We start from the raw sequence: 17,953 nt of genomic DNA, 5'->3' as shown, positions 1-17,953 counted from the left end.
AGCCAAACAAACTGGGAAATGGAGAACTAGTAGCTACGCCAGTTCAAAAGGCATTATGTCTCAACTGTCAGCAGCCGTCTGCTGCGACAGTGGCTCACAAGCAGGAGTGATAAACAAATAAGCGTAGATGACCGCGACGACATTAATAGCCATGAGCCAAACTGGAACGAAATGGAAGTAAAGAAAAAGAAGAAGAGGTTAAAAAGAAGAAGCAAATGCAAGCCACAATGTGGAAAGGCCCAGGAAGGCGGGAATGAATCACCCTTTGGTATATTCAGTGTTTCCATTCCAGTTGCTTTGGAAGGGACAGCAGTTAGACAACATGTAGGTATACAGCAGAGATTAAAATTAAAATAATTTTAATATTTCATTAATGTGATTGACGCTATTGAAATATCGAAGAGGTTTTGTATATGGAAGTGGTGCTGATTGTGGTAATGATCACATCTGATTTATAAACACAAATAGTTTCACCAAGTTTCACTTTTTCAACACCACAGCAGTTTCTGTCTCTTCTTCCTCTCTGTCACTCCCTTTTTTAATGTCACTCTGCAGTCAGTAGGAACCACTCACTTACTTTAAATGTTAGCCTGAGCACCATAGCACCCAGGTGTGACCCGACCGCCGAGGGAACAGGAACAGAAAATGTACACCATACGTTTCTGTGCCAGAACGACTTGGATGCAGTGGTGAGAAATTTTCCACACCTCTAGAAGGACAAAATCAAACCAATGCAGTGAAACTACAGCAAACTTTTCACTAATTTTAACCAATAGAACAGTCAGGAGTCATGTTGCTAAAAACACAAAGCGCTGACGTATTCACCCAATTACTGTATATAGTCTGTCGAGTATGACAATGTCTCAGGATGTTACCAATGTTCTACACTGATGGAGAGTGTGTGTATGTACATGTTTTAGTCTGAGGTTTGAAAATGAAGCCAAGGCCTCGTTGCTCATGGGCCGTTAGAAGCATCTCCAACAAATTCTGTTTGTACAAAAATATTCTGACGCCATGTAAAGACAACTCTAAGGACATCCTGTTTATCAGTAAAAAATATATATAAAACAAGTTTTAAATATCTCTTCTACATCACCATGATAGCCGAATCTAGAAAGAAGTTTCTCCAAGTAAAGTTTATATATTTCTACTGCTGCGATACTTTCCAACTGATTTTTTTTTATTTGGTTAAAGGTGTTGTTCATGTGTAACCTCTCTCAAGAAACACCTAGTGCTAAAAGTTCTTGATGACAACAAGCAGCTGTCCACGCATTCGTAAAGTCAACTAGGAATGCAAGAAGATCCCATGGACCACAGAATGTTAAAACTTCAGAATATTTCTTTTCTAAGTGAATGCTGTCTCAAAAATTGCTACCCTGTTGACTTCCTCTGGTAAAGTAAGACTGTGCTATTATTATGAACTGCAGTTATGAAGTTGCGAGCTTCAAGCTTGACACCTGCATATATACTTAAGATTCTTATTTTAAAAAAGTAAAAGAAGAAGTCCTTGAGACACCCTGCTGTGTTAATGGAAATGAGTGATAAAAATGTTCGTCAGACTTGTTGACAACACTCCTTTACGAAACATAAGCTTGCCTCCAGCATGATTTATACGATTTATAAGCAGTGTGAGAATACAACAATTGACTAAGCATTAGCCATTTTTAAGTGTTATGATGTTATTCTCTCACCAAAAACACACCTTGAGTGTTGCTTTGATTTTTTTTCATGCATGTTTGAGAAATCTTTGAGTGTCCTATAGTCACCATTCAGGGGTGCCTGGCGCTTCTGCCCAGTGTACCAATACCTTATATATATATATATATATATATATATATATATATATATATATATATATATATATATATATATATATATATATATATATATATATATATATATATATATATATATATTTGTTATTCTTCTATTTGCAACTTTTGGGCCACCAAAACCATTTATTCAAGAGCTACTTCTAAACAACTGATTGTCACTTAAATGTAATTTGGCAACAGTTTAACTAAATATGATGTAATACATGCCTGCTTGCTTGGGGTTCAGTACCCCACCTCTTCACCCCACCCTGCACAGTATCACCAGCAGAGATCAGAGTTGAGACAATCCACTGATGATTTCATCACACCCACACCCTTTACTCTTTTTTCCTTGCCACAGTATTCTAATCACCCTAATTAAAAGCTTTGTTCATTTAGAAATCTCTGATGACAATTTGTTTCACTCTACCCTACAGCAGTAGTAGCAGTGAGGAGAGGAAAATTAAATTTGATCTGGTGACAGCAATTATTAAATGTTCCCTCCTGGCCTCAATTAGGGCCCGCAGGCTAATGCTAACATGGCTAACCCTCAAGCAACCACTTGCAGCCTTGTTCACTGTCTCTCCACCACCATCTTTCAGTGTACAAGCAGAAAGGAGTCTTTCTGCTTTCTGGTTTTGGAAGTATGGAATATCTTGTAGGGTGTAATTTAATTTGCATGCTTGCTAAAAGAAGAAGGACATATTTCCCTTTTTTTGGGTTGACTAGTTAAATATCAGCTAGAGTAGACCAGCAGATCTATGAGGAAGTTGTGGAATTTACTAATCTTTCTTGCTGGGCTGCGTCAGCAAGTTTGGTTTCTATCGTGAATCTATGATGTAAATTGATTATTTCTGAAGTTATGGCCATCTTAATGCAGCAATGAAATCAAGTGATACCTCTTCCTGCCACTGGGACGCCATTACGGCTTTGCCTGGAGCCGATCGGTCGCAGCCTTGCCGAGTTGAAAAGAGTGCCGCCACTCGGCTTTCAGTCTATGCACAGTGTGTGGGTAATTTGCAGAGAAGTAGAAGGTTGCACACTTGAACAAGGATGTCCTTCATAGATTCGACCTACTGATTTTCCTTTTTTTTTCCCCTCCTCTGGTCCCTGTGCTCCACTAGGAAACCAAGTAACCTAGATCGCAGAGTAGGCAGAGAGGGGATTGTGAAAGAGAGACTAAGAGGCAAAGAAAGAGCAAAAGAACCAGTTGAGAGGGTTTGTTTTTTTCAACAGCAAATAATTGAGCTGATTATTGTGAACATTGTTTCCCTGTTGACGATGAGCATCATTAAAAAGAAATTGGTCCACCGAAATTGTTTGTTTAAGAAATGCTGGTTTAATGCTTCCAGGCAATGTACCCTCACCACAAACACACACACACACACACACACACACACACACACACACACACACACACACACACACACACACACACACACACACACACACACACACACACACACACACACACACCAACCAGTGTAAATTCAAGATGTAAGTTGGGAGCATTACATTTACAAATTATGTGATTCTCATGGGTTATTTCAGATCAATTTGACCACAAACCAAAATAAAAGTAATAATTATTGCAATTAATCATTGCATTAAAAATCTTCTGCTGTAGATAGTGTCAAACTGAGTCTGCTAAAAAGAAATCATGGTGCTTTTAGAGCGTTACGGTTCCCTGAGGAGAGTCAGTGGCGAACTGCATGAGGCGAAAGGTTGTGCATGCCGTGCGGAGGGCGTGTGGCGGCATACGGTACCTACAGATCAGCCTCTGTTTAGGGGAGTGGCCCCCACTAAGGCTCGAGCCAGGCCAGACCGAGTCCAAGCCTATCATTACTCATCGGCTGGGTGCCGCGCTCCTTTTTGGAGTGGTTATGGAGGGAGGGCATGGGGGGTGGGGGCGACTGGTGAACTGGTGAGGGTCTGGCAGCTCCACTGTACTCCACTCCCAGCGCCATCACAACCCGACCTCATCAAAGTGAGCGCTCGTAATTTGTCACAGAAAGCAGCCAATTAACATATGTTAGGGGAGGGAGGGAGGACAAGAAGAAGGGAGGAGAAGGGGGAGAGGGTGAGTGAAAAAAGATAGCGTGTGATTAAAGAGTCTGCACAGCTGCACAACATCAAGATGGCAAAGAGGTTTAAAAGAGACCTCAGACCCAGTAATCTGATAAAGCGTGCTGTTACTCACCCCCCCGCCTCCCACCCTTTAGGAAAGAGAGAGTTTGGGAAGAGAGAAAGGGGAAGATTGAAATAATAGAGACAAACAAATATTAAATTACTGCTTTGAATCTACAAGCTCTGGCAGAGTGCCTTTAAAGATGTGGCTACAATGAAGGCTGCTGTATCAACCCCCCTCATGCCAAAGCTACTACTGTTTGACCACACTCTATTTTTAGCCCAACACTTACCATTTCTACAGAAATATGCCAACAACCTCTACTTTCTTTTTGCTCTAAACTATAGTTTCATCTCAAAATGTAAACGTGTGGTTGCACCCCTGCATTTAAACTCCTTTCTCATGAAACAAAAGGGGTTTTTTTTCCGCTTTTTTGTGTTTTTGCATTTATTTTTTTTGTCACAACGTCGTAGACAAGTTCCTTACATTGTGACTTGTTTGTTTGCTTTCAAATCGTGTTCCTCACGGTTGGTTTTTAAAACGCGCGCGCATGTGTGTGTGTGCGTGCCTCTACGAGCGCGCGATATTTTACTTGTCTGTTGCTGTTGTTGTTGTTGTTGTAGGAACATCTTGTGAAGTGAGTCGTGTGATATTTTGCCTTGTTGTTGGATACGGTGGCAGGCTGAATGCATTAGCATCGCGCACCGATGCCATTCTGTGTTCTGTCGTCTCTCAGCCACCTCTGCCTTGTCTGTCTCTCTCTCTGTCTCTCTTTCTTCCTGTCTCAACAGCGACTGATCACATGGACTGACAAGCAAGTTTTGGGTTTTTCGTATGCCCCACCATCCTTTGCTATGTGGTGGATCTGGCTTCTTGGGCGAAGAAATCGTTCACTGGTAGGGAGGGATCTTTCAACAAATTTGAGAGATTTCAAAACCTCACTCAAACACTTGTGTTGTGGGGAAATCCCTTTTGCTAAAAGACGACAAAATCTAAATTAATATCATGATTATTACAGAGGAAAAGCTCCTTCTTTGGCTGATGAGCGCCGTATATAAATCATAAGTGTTTTTTTCTTTCCTCCTCTTTCTTTCTCTGGCACTCTTATCCTTGCCATCGAGCATCCGTCATCATTTATTTATTTTTTCCTATTTGGGATAGGAAGGTCCAAAGTGGGGGAGCAAAGGAGGGATGGAATATCAGTGCACAGAGGGGGCAGCAGCAAGTTGCTGCAATGTAGAATTTTTCTTTTCTCATCTGCTTCCCAATCTAGTGGTTCAGTGAAGGACCAGGGTGCCTGGATTCCACCCCCCTCGCCTCAACTCTCCACTCAAATCCCTCTGCTGCGAGCACAGCTGCACTGTTCACATAACCTCGCCTGCAACCCCCCTCCACCACCACCACCCGACACCCCCCCACTAAATGATAGCAGAGCACGTCCCATCCACTAAGCAACACAGTTTTTCCCAGTTCATGTACGCAAGAGCAACTGACAGAAGCAGAGGCTGGTGGGCACACGACATATCCCCCTTTCCTCCTTTTTGGTTCTTTTCCCTCCTAATTTTTTTTTTTCTCATATCATTCAATTCCTTCCCCTTCTCCTCACCCTAAGAAAAATTCCCCGGCCTGTTGACCCCTAGAAGGCCTGAGAACATCCATGAGCACTCACACACAAGAATACTTATACACACACCCCCTTAACTCAGTCCTCTAAATACAAACTGCCCATTTTTCTCCTTACCAAGTGACCTGCATCACAGCTGTGTGTGGGAATTTGTAAGGGTTGGTGTATTGGTGGGTGTTGCTGAATATAAACCAAGTCCAAACTGAAATGTTTGTTTTGCTCCAAACATAAAATCATAGTTTATATATGGAAATCAACAAAAGAAAACAACAACCATTTTTCTGTTTTCTTTTTTTGTTTGTTCAAGATTTACTTAGAAGCAGCTTACATTAAAAAAAGAAAAAAAAGGATTTTTGATCTAAATTGCAGAATATAATTGTTTTTTTTCTAATACTCCATTAGAAACAAAAAATTGATTTTGTCTGCCTTAAGTCTGAACCCAGTCTCAGCATGAATCTTTATAAAATATTTGTGTCACAATTTAAAACTATACATGAGGCTACTGTGCCTGTGTCTATTCCTCTTTTGCTGTCATTTCACTTTGAAAGAGTCTCACTTTCTTGTGATCATTTAAAGTAGAACTTCGAACACTTTGCTGGATTGTTTGTCTTTTGTTGGAAGTCGATTTCCAACAAAAGAATGATCATGTGTGAATTATTATTTAAAGTAGGTGGATGTCTATACACATCACAATTCACACCAAGTACATTTCTGGTTTACACAATGCATGTATGTCCCATACGTGTACATGCCTATATGTTTGTGTGCACACGTGAGCGTGTATGTGTTAAACGGGGAATAGGGAGGTGAGCGGCACTGGGCTTCTGTTGCACCTACTGAGCATTATCCCAAATAAACAACTCATTACACATGTACTTAACCGAGGGGGAACCAGCGAGCTGTGCAAGCTAATCCCCATTATCGTTCCCAGCGTTTCTCTTCCGATTAGGCTACAGGGAAGAGGAGACCCACAAGGCAGGTCGCTCAGTTTAAGAGGAAGCTAGAAGGAGATAGAAGAAAGAAAAGCACCTGCGTTAACTTCCCAAGAGTACCTCCTTCCCCTACCTCTTTTCCTTCTCCCTCTGCTATTTGCTTTTTTGCTCTTGCTTGTTTTCGACCACCTCTGAAGAACTGGGTCATCGACAGTTTGTGGAGCAGCATTTTGAAGAACATGGGAAAGTGATAAAAAAAAGAAAAAAAACATGGTCTTGCTATGAGAATAATCTAAGGTTTCTTTAACAAGTAGCCTGGTTATCATATTAAGCTGTCAAAAAACACATTAAAAGGAGGAGGCACAATTCCCTGCACAGAGAAGATGGTGGGGGGAGCACTTCTCATTTCCAGTGTAAAGAGACAGTCCACCAAGGGCAGCAGAGTGCTTTGCAAAGACTCACTCTCTCTTTCTGGCCCACTCATAACATGATTACGAAGCCCCTATTATGAGGGCCAAGATGCAGTGTCAGTCACTTAGTTGGAGAATAATATCTTGGGCTAGGATGCAGAAAAGATGACACTCGTTTCTTTTTTTATTAAAAAAAAGAGCTGCAGAGGAAAGAGCATCTGAGGGTGATAATGTGACTTCAACAATTAGATGGCATGGTTGAGGAGTGGTGCCCTTCGAAGAATAACAGGATTAACCAAGAAGACTGCCATTTGCCCACATAATAATGACAGAGAAATCAGTTTGACTGAGAATAACCCCTTTAAAAAATAAATGTTAGATAGTAAAGTATAAAGAGGGTAAGGTGTTTTATGGCCGTTCTACTCTAGTAACATATAATTGCACTAAAGAGTTTGGCTTTTGTTGTTTCCTTGTACCCCCATTTAGCTGATTGTCTGAATTTTTAATATCTTAAAAATCAGGTAAAACACTATTGAGGAAAATTAACTGCCTGTTGTTTCACAGAATACTGTTTAGTTTAATATTTTCTCAGCTGAAAAACATCATTCTTACTATGCTAAGTCTGCTATAGGAGTTTACTGGCTGTATTAATTCAGTCTGGCCTTACCATGCCAGTTCCACACCAGTATGACACCTGGAAACCAGTCTCTTCTGGAAGTGTAGATGGTTAAGAGCTGTGAATATAACATATAGCAAATTTAGTTGTTTTGAACTGAGAAAAAAAATAATAATTGGGTTTACAGCAGCATGGGCTTTTTCTAATTTACAAAACCTAGCTTCAATGTTGTTTTGACAATCTAAACATTTTAGTTCAGAAGATTTAGTTTAGAAGTTTTTAGTTTAGAAGTTGTAGTTTGCATGTTACATCAGAGCATTAACGAAGGCTTTTCAGGCCTAACTTCAAGTCCTCCGATGTTTTTCGGTATTTTCTCACACTCCCAATCGGCATGCCATCCTGTTTGCTTGGCCCCTGAGAGGAGATGGGGGGGGTTGCTCAAAGTGGGCCGGCAGTGGATGGATGTGACGTGGGGGAACTGGGTCTCGACTGGAAGGGGAGGCTGGAGCCACGACAGGTATCCCCCCGCACTTCCTCGGCTATTTATAAAACCGTGAGTCCAGCGCCTGGCCAAAAATAAAGACAGAGGCCATTTTTATCAGCAACGATGACAGAGGGGACAAATAAAGACTCCCTTTATGCTTTCCAAACACAAACACACAGGAAGCTGAAAAATACCCATGTGCATAAACAGCTGAAAGTGAAAAAGTCCTCACAAGACAATGAAACCATCTATGTTGTCCTATTCAGCAAACGTGCACACACAAACACACACACAAAGGGGACAAAAGTCAATACCAAGGCTGAACTATTTTTGTAGCAGGACTGTTTAGGAAGTGTGGGCCAGGTGCCAGTATTCTCCTCAGGATCGTCTGGCCTGTCACTGCAAATGGCGCTCTTACACGAATTCATCTCTTTCCTTCTCCCTCACCCTGTCCTCACCCTTTTTCAGTCAATCCCCTGCTCCATTGTCATATCTCTCTCCGCCAAATAAACAAGGTTGTTTGTTTTTCCACCAGGTCCAACCGCAGTGCCAGGTGAAAGCATCAGCTGGCAGGATAAAGAAAGTGGCTGTTGTGAGACCACAAGCCCCCCCAACCTACCGACCCTCCCTGCTCTGGACCGGCGAACCTTGCAGCAAAGCACTCGGACTGGAGTTTCAAACAAAGTGCCCCCCTCATTTATTATACATGCAACTGCACTGAAAATCTCCTTCTCCAACGCCATCTCCTCTCCTCTCTCTTTCAGCTTCTCTCTCTCCATCTTCTTCACTCTCTTCTCGCCTCGTCCCTCTTCGTTTTCTATCTTTTTTCTTTTTTTCCCAGACAGAGCATGTATAAAGTATGAATAAAATTAATGACATCACGAGCTGCACTTTGGAAGAGACACTGTAAGGAAAAAGCCATACATCAAGGGGCAGAGGGAGTCAGGCAAAAAAAAGAGAAAAAGTTTTCAGAAAAAGGAAGAAGAAGAGAAAAAAAAACAGGAGTGGGCGGTAGGCGTCGCTTAGCTCTTCCCCACCCTCAGGGTACTTTTGTATCGCTGTATGTTATTGTGCTTATATAGTTTGAATTCTAATATGCTTTTGTTGAAAAGTTTAAATATCATATTTTAATTATCTTTGATATATTTCATCTTGCTCACTTCTTTTCCTACATTTTTTTTTTTGCCTTTTTGTTTCCAGCTAGCTTAGTGATGTATGTGGTCTCAACGGGTCTGTGCTGCACATCATTACATAGGCTGGCCTTTGGTTGGGAATGTCACAGATGACAGTGGAAAGGAACAGTTCTGTGGACTTTGGCCGTACACCGTCTGGCTAAGCTGTGTGCTCTGAAAAAAAGTGGGAACTCTGTGTGTGAGCTGTTGAATATTGTTTTTCTTTCTCCCGATGAGCCTCCCCCCTGACTCCCCTGCCACCAGGGATAGATTTATAAGAGAGTTCCCTTGGATCAGAATGGTAAATTTCCTGATATGGTTTCCCAAATATCTAAAAGAGAAAGGAACATGATTAATATTCTTTCCTGGCGCACGGAGAAACATACACGTGCAGAACTGTGCCGATGGCCGAAATTTTTGTGCTGCATTGTTTGATGACAAAAGAGCAAATTCACACCAAAGAATGACTTAGTAAATTTCCTGTTAATTCAGTGTGCACACAAGAGCTGCTAAAAATACTCTGTATTGCAACTCAAAGCTCTCAAAAAGCACAGGGAGCGGTGGTGACAGCAGCAGCAGCAGTGCCGCGGATTGTGGCAGCCGACCGAGCGTGGGCTTCAGATGGATGGAAGCGTATGTGAGGCCACGACACAGAGCTACCTCTGTGCGTCTCGCCGGACTCGCGCAGAATGACTCGGCTATGTTGCAGTTGTGACAAAGATAAATTACAGTCGTTGGAAGACGTCTCTGTTTTTTGTTTTTTTTTCCACCCTCCTTACTTTTTCTCTCTCTCTCTCTCTTTCTCTGTCTTTCCAGCTCTTTTAATTTTGTTGGTACTGGCTCTATTCCAAATGTGTCCTCCACCAAAAGAGGCAAAAATATCTTAGGCATACAATTTTGGCCCTTTAATACTTAAAGGTCAGGTACCGTTCTTTGAAATACAGCGGACTTTCGTTCTCTTCTCCCCCTTCCACGTTAAATGACCCCCTGGAAATCCTCTCAACTTATTTTCAAAAAAATGTGTGTGGTCAAAGAAATAACACTTAGTTGCACTGATTAAGTCTTTATTTCTATGTACTCAATTAGCAGCAATTATATGGATTAGGATTGAAATCAACCAATTCACCCCGATTCGGCCCGAGGCATGAACCTGATTATTAGTGTTGTGGTGTACAGAGGATTTGAAAAAGACTGGTTTCAAATCACAAACTTTTCCATTACACAAATTCTGCCGGCTGAAGTCCACTCAATCAGATCCCAAAGACCTTTTTTCTTTAATTACTAACACGACTCTGCTCCTCCATAAACTGCTGCTTTGCTCCGTTGGTTAGCTGGCTGAAAGATGACTTCTGCGCTTTTCCTTTGCTTTCCAATTCTTGGGGGGTATTAAATATTCAATATATGGTATGGAAACTGGTGCCACCCATCACTGTTACTAAGATATAATTTTAGCAAAAGTAAGGTTAACTGTTGCTCTTCTTTCTTTAAAATATTCCCTCTATTAGGCTTCTTTTAAATTTATTAATTAACTAGGGTATTATTAGACATGTTTAGCTTGCCATAAGAATTTAATATTGGACCATAACTAAACGGATGCAAACAGAGAGCTGAATGGCAGAAAATGAGAAATTGTTTCTTTTCCTACCATATGAACCAACCACATGTACTTTCATGCATTTCGCTTAGGAAAAACGAGATAAAGATTGGTTATTTATTCATGATCGGTTGGACTCAAAACTACTATCGCAGCAAAAAAAAAAAAAACATTCTGCCGCACATTTTATTTTCTTTAATCCTTTGTCATTCTTAAAAAACTGGAATCAAAACCCATAATTCAAGAAAATGAATGAATCGATACAATTGTTCCCAACAAAAAGCTGTAGGATTTTCATGCTCAAGAACCATATCAACTAATGTATAAACAGTTTTGTTCTTATTTACATTTGACTTTATCATTTGAGTTTTGATATTGAGGCTTTCAGGATGATGTGTTTAAACAAAGAAAACCCTACCTCTGCTCTATTCTAAATGTTTCTCTTTAACTTATCATTCACTCCCTCTATTTTTGATGATTTTTTTTTTTTTTTTACCTCCCAAGATTCTCACTGTCCAAATATTTCAGGGAGCTGGCCTCAAGTATGGTGAGGTGTCTCTAGCGTCTCGTTAGGTGGGCTGCAGCTGACGATATGATTGTGTGGTCAGCACTGCCGAGCGCAGACCACCCAGCAGGCAGCCGCTGTAATAATGACCAACAGTGCAGGCAGGAAACAGGAAACAGGATGAAGAAGGCAGGACGTCCTGTTCATCTAGATTGGGGTGCTAAGGATGACATCACGAAAGCATCGCTCTTTCACGAAGTGCACCTGAGCGGAGGCCGAAGGTTTTGTTGCTCAACTCCTAACTAACCTCAAACGCGTCTGTTTGTGTCTGTTTTCATCAGCATCAGTCTTCTCAGTCTGCCTTATCAGCCCCTCGCATTGACACTGTTTTCCAGACTGCTCCATCATCCCAGACATCAAATCATTTTCTCTTCAGTGTGAGAAGAAAAGGGAGAGAGAAAAAACAACAAGAGGCTTTTTGATTTGAATATACACCAACAACAACCTCGCAAAACTAAGACAAAAAAAAAGAAGGCACAAACATTCTGATGCATGAACACGCGGAGACAAGACGCAAAGTCGAACACGCGCTTGCGCAGACACCCATATGCACATACAGACAGACAAACACACAAAACACAGAACAGCAAACACAAAGCACAGCACAGCCAGAAGTCTACTTTATGCAGAAATATTCTAAAGTGTGTTTTACAATACAATTAAACATCAAAGGCTGATATATTCCTCTGTGATCTTTAACACCCCAGCGAACACACCCATACACCCCCACTACCCCCACCCCATCCATCCACTTACAACGTACAGAGAAAGTTGCTGAACGTCACTGCTAATTACTAGATAGAGACCGAAGAATGTTTTGAATTATTATGCAAAAACCAGGACATATTCAAATGTATGCATTCAACACATCCAAGAAGTGAATTATTTATTTAGATTACTGACACTTCTTTAAGTTCTTTTTGTGTGGAGTGATTTTTAGGCTTCTGTGAAGAAACGACGACTAGGTTTGAGTAAGGCACAGATCCATGTGGAGGGAGATTTAGAACATTCTCAACATTAGAGACAAGGAGAGAAAAGCGTGTTGCAAATTAACAAATAAACACATGCTGAAGTTGAGCCGGACACTTTTCCGAGCAATTATACAACAATGCAAAAACAAATGGAAACTGCAGAAGAAGAAGAACCGTGTCTTGAGCATATGAAGAGAAAAAAAACACACATATGGTTGTAAGAACTTTCACTTGATAAAAGACAAAACTTAAAGACTTTCATAAGAAATGTAATTATATATATATAAATATATATATATATATATATATATATATATATATATATATATATATATATATATATATATAAAGAAGGAGAGAGAGGTAAATGTACACGGAAGAGACAATTCTCAGTTGTTTTTCAGGTATTTTTTATGATCTAGAGTAAATATAATTCTCTACAATTGACTCTCATATTACCTTTTCATTTGAGCCAAAGGGCATGAAGTCCAATTACAGTTTCTCAATATCTCCCTCTAGATCTTGCCAGCCGGCAATCTGCAAATGAATGTTTAACTGTGCAAACTGTGCAAACTCCTTCCAAAATATTTGAAACCATTAGTGAAAAAAAAACAAAAAACTTTGAAGCACACCAAAAAGGGCGCTATTAAACTATTTGCTTTAACATAAATACATTTGATGTTTTCATTAAGACTGTTTTTACAGATCTGGTTTTCCATGATGAGGGAATCTTGAACTGAGCCTTTTGTGCTATATTGAATGTCTCTGCTCAGAGCAGCATACATAGTGGGACTTCTTCTAAAAATGGCTAACATGTTACGGTATTCACAAGTTAACTTTCTCGTTATATTTCACTTTCCATAGGCAGCAAATTAAACTAATGAAGTTTTTTTTTTTTTTTTTTTTTAAACACACGGCAAAACCTTTCAAAAGCTGGAAATACAAAGTGTCCCTTCCCCTCACTTAACTAAAGCTCCGCTGAGCCCCTGGTGTACAGCAAAGTGCCCTAACAATCGGCTCAATGCCCCAGCCAATCAGAGGGACACGTGACCTTCTAATCCCTCTCTGTGAGAAGGGTAAGAGTGTATTGTCACTGTTGGTTTTGTGAATCGGCATTCAAAATCCCAAATGATTTGTCAGGAGGTGGAAGGACTTAAGCTAAACAGGAGAAGCAACTGCAGCGCGGGCCAGATAGTGTGGGTGTCGATGTGTCCTCTGATGCAAAAAAGGGCGAGCGCGTGTGTGTGTGTCTGCGTGTGTAAGGGAAGGACAGACAGGGAACCTGGTTTCGTCTTTGCACTTGCGCGTGCTTGTTCGCAGCAGACGTCTGCTGTGTGTGTGAGTGTGTGTGTGTGTGAAGGGTCTCTGAGATTACAGAGCTTGGATGACAGGAGTCCTCTGTGTGTAATCGTAGGTCCACATGCGAGTGCTCACCTTCCTCTGAGCGGATTAACCTAACGCTTAATCCCAAGAGAGCAACAGGCCAGAGAGGCCACACAGAACAGCTTCATTGACAATAGTCAGGGGAGGGAAGGCCACGTGTAAGATCTTTGTGACAAGAGTGTATGTTTCTGATAAAATTACAATTCACTAAAAAAGATGACAAACTTTGGCGGGACGAAATAAAAAGAATGAGCAATTAAAGCTGACCTTTTAAAATAATATCTCACTTAAATGCAGGATACTTTAAGCAGAGGGTGAGTGGCTCTTCTGTTTTTGAATTCAGGGCAAGAAACGACTGTGCACTGACTGAAGGTATGAAGTGCGCATTAGACAGAACCAATAAGCCGCTCCGACATGCTGCACAATTTGTCAACTTAGGATATTTCCTTTCTGGGGTGATGTTTTACATTTCTATAAGTTTGGCAGTCAGTGTGAAAAAAAAATTCTAAACTTCGGTGAAATTATTTTGTTTTTAAAAACTGTTTTCTTTTACTTTAACTATTTATTAAATTATTTTGAGCATAAAATTGCAGGTGAAATTCCCACCGTTTTTCCTCACAATGTTAAAATATAAGAAAATACACTTAGATATCAACTTTTCTCACAGTCTCAGATTTAAACTGAGCAAAACCTATTTCTGCATGGAGTCCGTACACTTTTAAAATGAAACAAACAGTGCAGGGGGTTTAATTCAACTCTGAGGTGGCAACTTGTAAAAGTTGGCACAAGTTAATTATATTGTCCTTTTTAATCCTCTCACTGCAACAGGTTCAGTTGTGCCACTGGAGACTCAACTGTGCTCACCTTGTAAATATATCACACTCCTCTTGTAGTGGTTACAGTAAGTCAGTCTCAATTACAAAGTCACAGAAAATGAATTGTTAGCTCAGTCTTGTGGAGAGTAACACTCTCCAAAAAGGACTGTTTTACAAAACTGTTCTGTGTCGTTCTGCATCAATTAACACCCAAGTCTATCAAATTGTGTCCTGATGCAATATGAAAATCCTTTTGTTGTAATAAAATAATTTAAGGAGAGTTTGTAGCTATATCATATTTGCACTTTAGTCCAAAAAATTGTGGCGTGGCATGCTTACATGTGTATAAAAAGATGGAAATATGCACAATAAGCTGAAAATTTCAAGCCTACTTGACAATTTTTCCACTTGGTCTAAAAGTTTTTTAATATTTTGTGATATATATATATATATATATATATATATATATATATATATATATATATATATATAATATTTTTAAGAGTGCGCTTCATTTCACTTTATGTGGCTTTGTGTATGTGGTCTCTCCAAAGCTGCACAAGGTCACCACAAGAGTAACATTAACAATGACATGAAACTCATTTGGCCTCTTTCTAATAGAACATAACCAGCTATTTGATGTCACCTTGTAATGATAGCACAGAGTTGACGCCGGCGGAGGTCACAACAAATCGATACGCGCAGTTAACGCACTTTGTTGACGGGCTGCGCGCGTCAAAATAGAGCCGCTAACTTTCCCCTTAGAAATAAAGGTCTAAATGTGTAAATGACGCTGCATTCCCGGGTGAGTGAGCGAGCGAGCGCCAGGTGTGAACGCGGCGGGTACTTACTTTTGTTTGGAATGAAATCTTCTTTTGGGTGAAGAGAAAGGAACAACAAGCGGGTCCGCCGGTTGCTTGGCCCGGCTGTTGGACGGGAAGAGTGAAGCCGCTGCCTGATGGGGGGGGGACGGAGTTCGCCGAGACGCACTTAAAATCCAGGAGCGCAACTTAGCAGAAGACGGCGCCGGGTAAGAAAAAAAGTAAACGTAAGTGGTAGGAGTCTGTATAATATCAAACCAAACTACTCTCTCTCTCTCTCTCTCTCTCTCTCTCTCTCTCTCTCTCTCTCTCTCTCTCTCTCTCTTACTCTGTGCTCCGTGTGTGCGTCTCCCCCCACCCTCTCTGTGATCGGACAGTATCTTCTCTGAAGGCGGTGAGGACGCTTCGCCTGCTCCCTCCAAGAGGTGCCGGTGAGAGGAGCGGGACTCGGCGTTAGAGGTGGAGGGGAGGTGCCAGCGAAGTGCGGGACGTCTGGGAGCCTGACACCGGTGTTCAGAGCGCCGTTTCTGCCTTCCCCTCAAATCCAGACCAAGTGTTGTTTTTTTTTTTCTGAAACCTTTCTACTCTCCCACCCTGTGCGAGAAGCAATAATCATTTCCCCCCCTTCTCCTTTTTTTGACTCCTGAAAAGGGGGCGGTCTCACATTTCCCCACTCTACTTTAATGAACGAGGCATGGTTTCTTAATACTTTATTATCACGCCAGTCCCGATAGACTGGACACACAATTAAGTGCTCCGAGAGGACCACTAGAGGAAGATGATTGGCTGATGTCTAGTTTAACTAATGAACCAACAGAGAGCGCGTCTGCGGTCTATTTTTAAAAAGCCGCCGAAGTTGTAGTGCTCATTGTGGGAAACTTATTTTTTTATTATTATTTTTTAAGCCCTTTTATCGGAAGTCGACCAAAATTTGCTACACAGCGAAAAAAAAAAATAAAAAAAAAGGTTTCTGGACTTGTATATACCTATTAAACTAAAAGAATATTGTAAGAGTGTGTTTTTAATTAGATTGGCAGTTATTTAAAATTAAACGAAATGATACTTTGTGAATCCAGTAATATTAATTAACAATATCAATCTGAAGTAAGTTCTTAGTTGTGATGATAAATCCTTCCTACATGTTTTAATTGGATTCAGACGTCAGTTTTGGCCAAATTCTCATTTGGCCAAAATGAGAATTTGTTTGTAAAAAAAACAAAACAACAAAAGTTATTAAACCTTCCCAATGAAAATCAAGGTAAGGAACTTTAATCAAGTGTGTTTGTTTATAAATGCAGTGTTCAGTAATGGTTTAGATAGGCTCTGTGTTGGAACAAGTATTTAATTAGGTATCCAGCTAGTTTAGTGGTGGCACTAATTTTGAAGTCAAAATCGTAGTCCAACCAACCTCAACCTGGAAATAGTTGTTGCCTATCCACTGGTTTCTGATGAAACATGTACAGCTCTTCTCTTGAGAACAGATTTTATAAGCTTATAGCATTTCAATAATTTCATTCAGGCAACAGTTATAATCTCTGAACAAACAAGATGAATATATTAATCTCAATAAATGTTAGAATTTTTGATTTCAAAAATTGAAGTTGGACAACTTTATTGTTTGACAAACTAACATAACGTGAGCCCTAAAATGCTGATGAAAATCTACCCAAAGACAATATTTGCCAGTTCTAACAACTGGTTTCGTTAGTGGAGGGGGAAAAACATCTCTTTCTGAGCCGATCCAAGGACTTCAGAAGAAAAGTAAGATAATGAACTAAATCATTGGATGTTTAACACAGCCTGAAAAGACTCTTTGTATCTTAAGGAAAATGATTCTCATATAGAAAAACTGTCTACTTTCTCAGGTTTTCTTTCCATCTATCCAAGTCTTAGCTATTTCATGCAGATAAGCCTTAACAGCAGTCAGTAAGTAAGCATTGTGGAAAATGCCAGCTCTTTATTCATCCAGCCAAATGATTTCCAAACATCCACTCTATTAGTGTCAATTAGAGCAGTAAGTTCACCACTAGAGATAAGACAGACAGCGCAGTGTCTTTGTGCAGAAATATGTATCCCATAGAATTTGTTAAATACCTAGATTTATTATAATAGTTTCATTATTCTCATTCAGTGGTGGTTGTATAAGAGAGGAAACAATAATAGATTTTGACCATAGGCTTGGGTAAGAATGTCAATTTTAGTTTGTTGCCACATACATATAGGCTTTCCAAATCCAAACTGCATTTTTTTTTAATAGCATACATCGTGACAGAGTGCAATTTGACAAGAACATGCATTGTGATGTATTTTTCCACACATCCTGATTTTAGATTTTCATAATGCCAAAAACAAACAGTGTTTGTCCTGTATAGAATTATTCATTGTAGTGTTGTCCAGTCTAGGTATAGATGTTGAACTAGAGCTAATCCAAGGGAGTCCAGACTGAGCTTAGCCTTCACCATTGTTGGTCAACTGCAGTGTTCAGCAATAATATATTACAAGGCGTATTCTCTGAACAAAAGAGGGGATTGCCCATTTCCTAACAAGGGGAGATGACCATAAGCAAACTGCAAGTTTTTATACCCCCCCAAACACACACACACAGACACACACAGTCACACAGT

At 40.3% G+C, this 17,953-nt stretch overlaps 1 protein-coding gene across 13 annotated transcripts in view; it reads right to left on the bottom strand.

Moving 5' to 3' along the window:
- mef2cb (myocyte enhancer factor 2cb) overlaps nt 1-17,953 on the bottom strand; it is an 80,123-nt gene that overhangs the window by 53,379 nt on the left and 8,791 nt on the right. The window contains exon 1 of one of the 13 annotated variants that reach the window (XM_055048779.1): nt 15,360-15,522. The exons of 11 other annotated variants lie outside the window; for them this stretch is intronic. The gene's annotated coding sequence lies outside the window, so the exon portion shown is untranslated. Of the gene's footprint in view, nt 1-11,586; nt 12,022-15,359; nt 15,523-17,953 lie in introns of those variants that run through there. One more of the 13 variants, XM_055048780.1, reaches the window with a different exon arrangement.

Source organism: Poeciliopsis prolifica, unplaced genomic scaffold (genome assembly GCF_027474105.1).
Source record: "Poeciliopsis prolifica strain line A6 unplaced genomic scaffold, Auburn_PproV2 SCAFFOLD028, whole genome shotgun sequence".
In the NCBI taxonomy this organism is placed as follows: Eukaryota; Metazoa; Chordata; class Actinopteri; order Cyprinodontiformes; family Poeciliidae; genus Poeciliopsis; species Poeciliopsis prolifica.
This window is presented reverse-complemented; position numbering and strand designations above follow the sequence as displayed.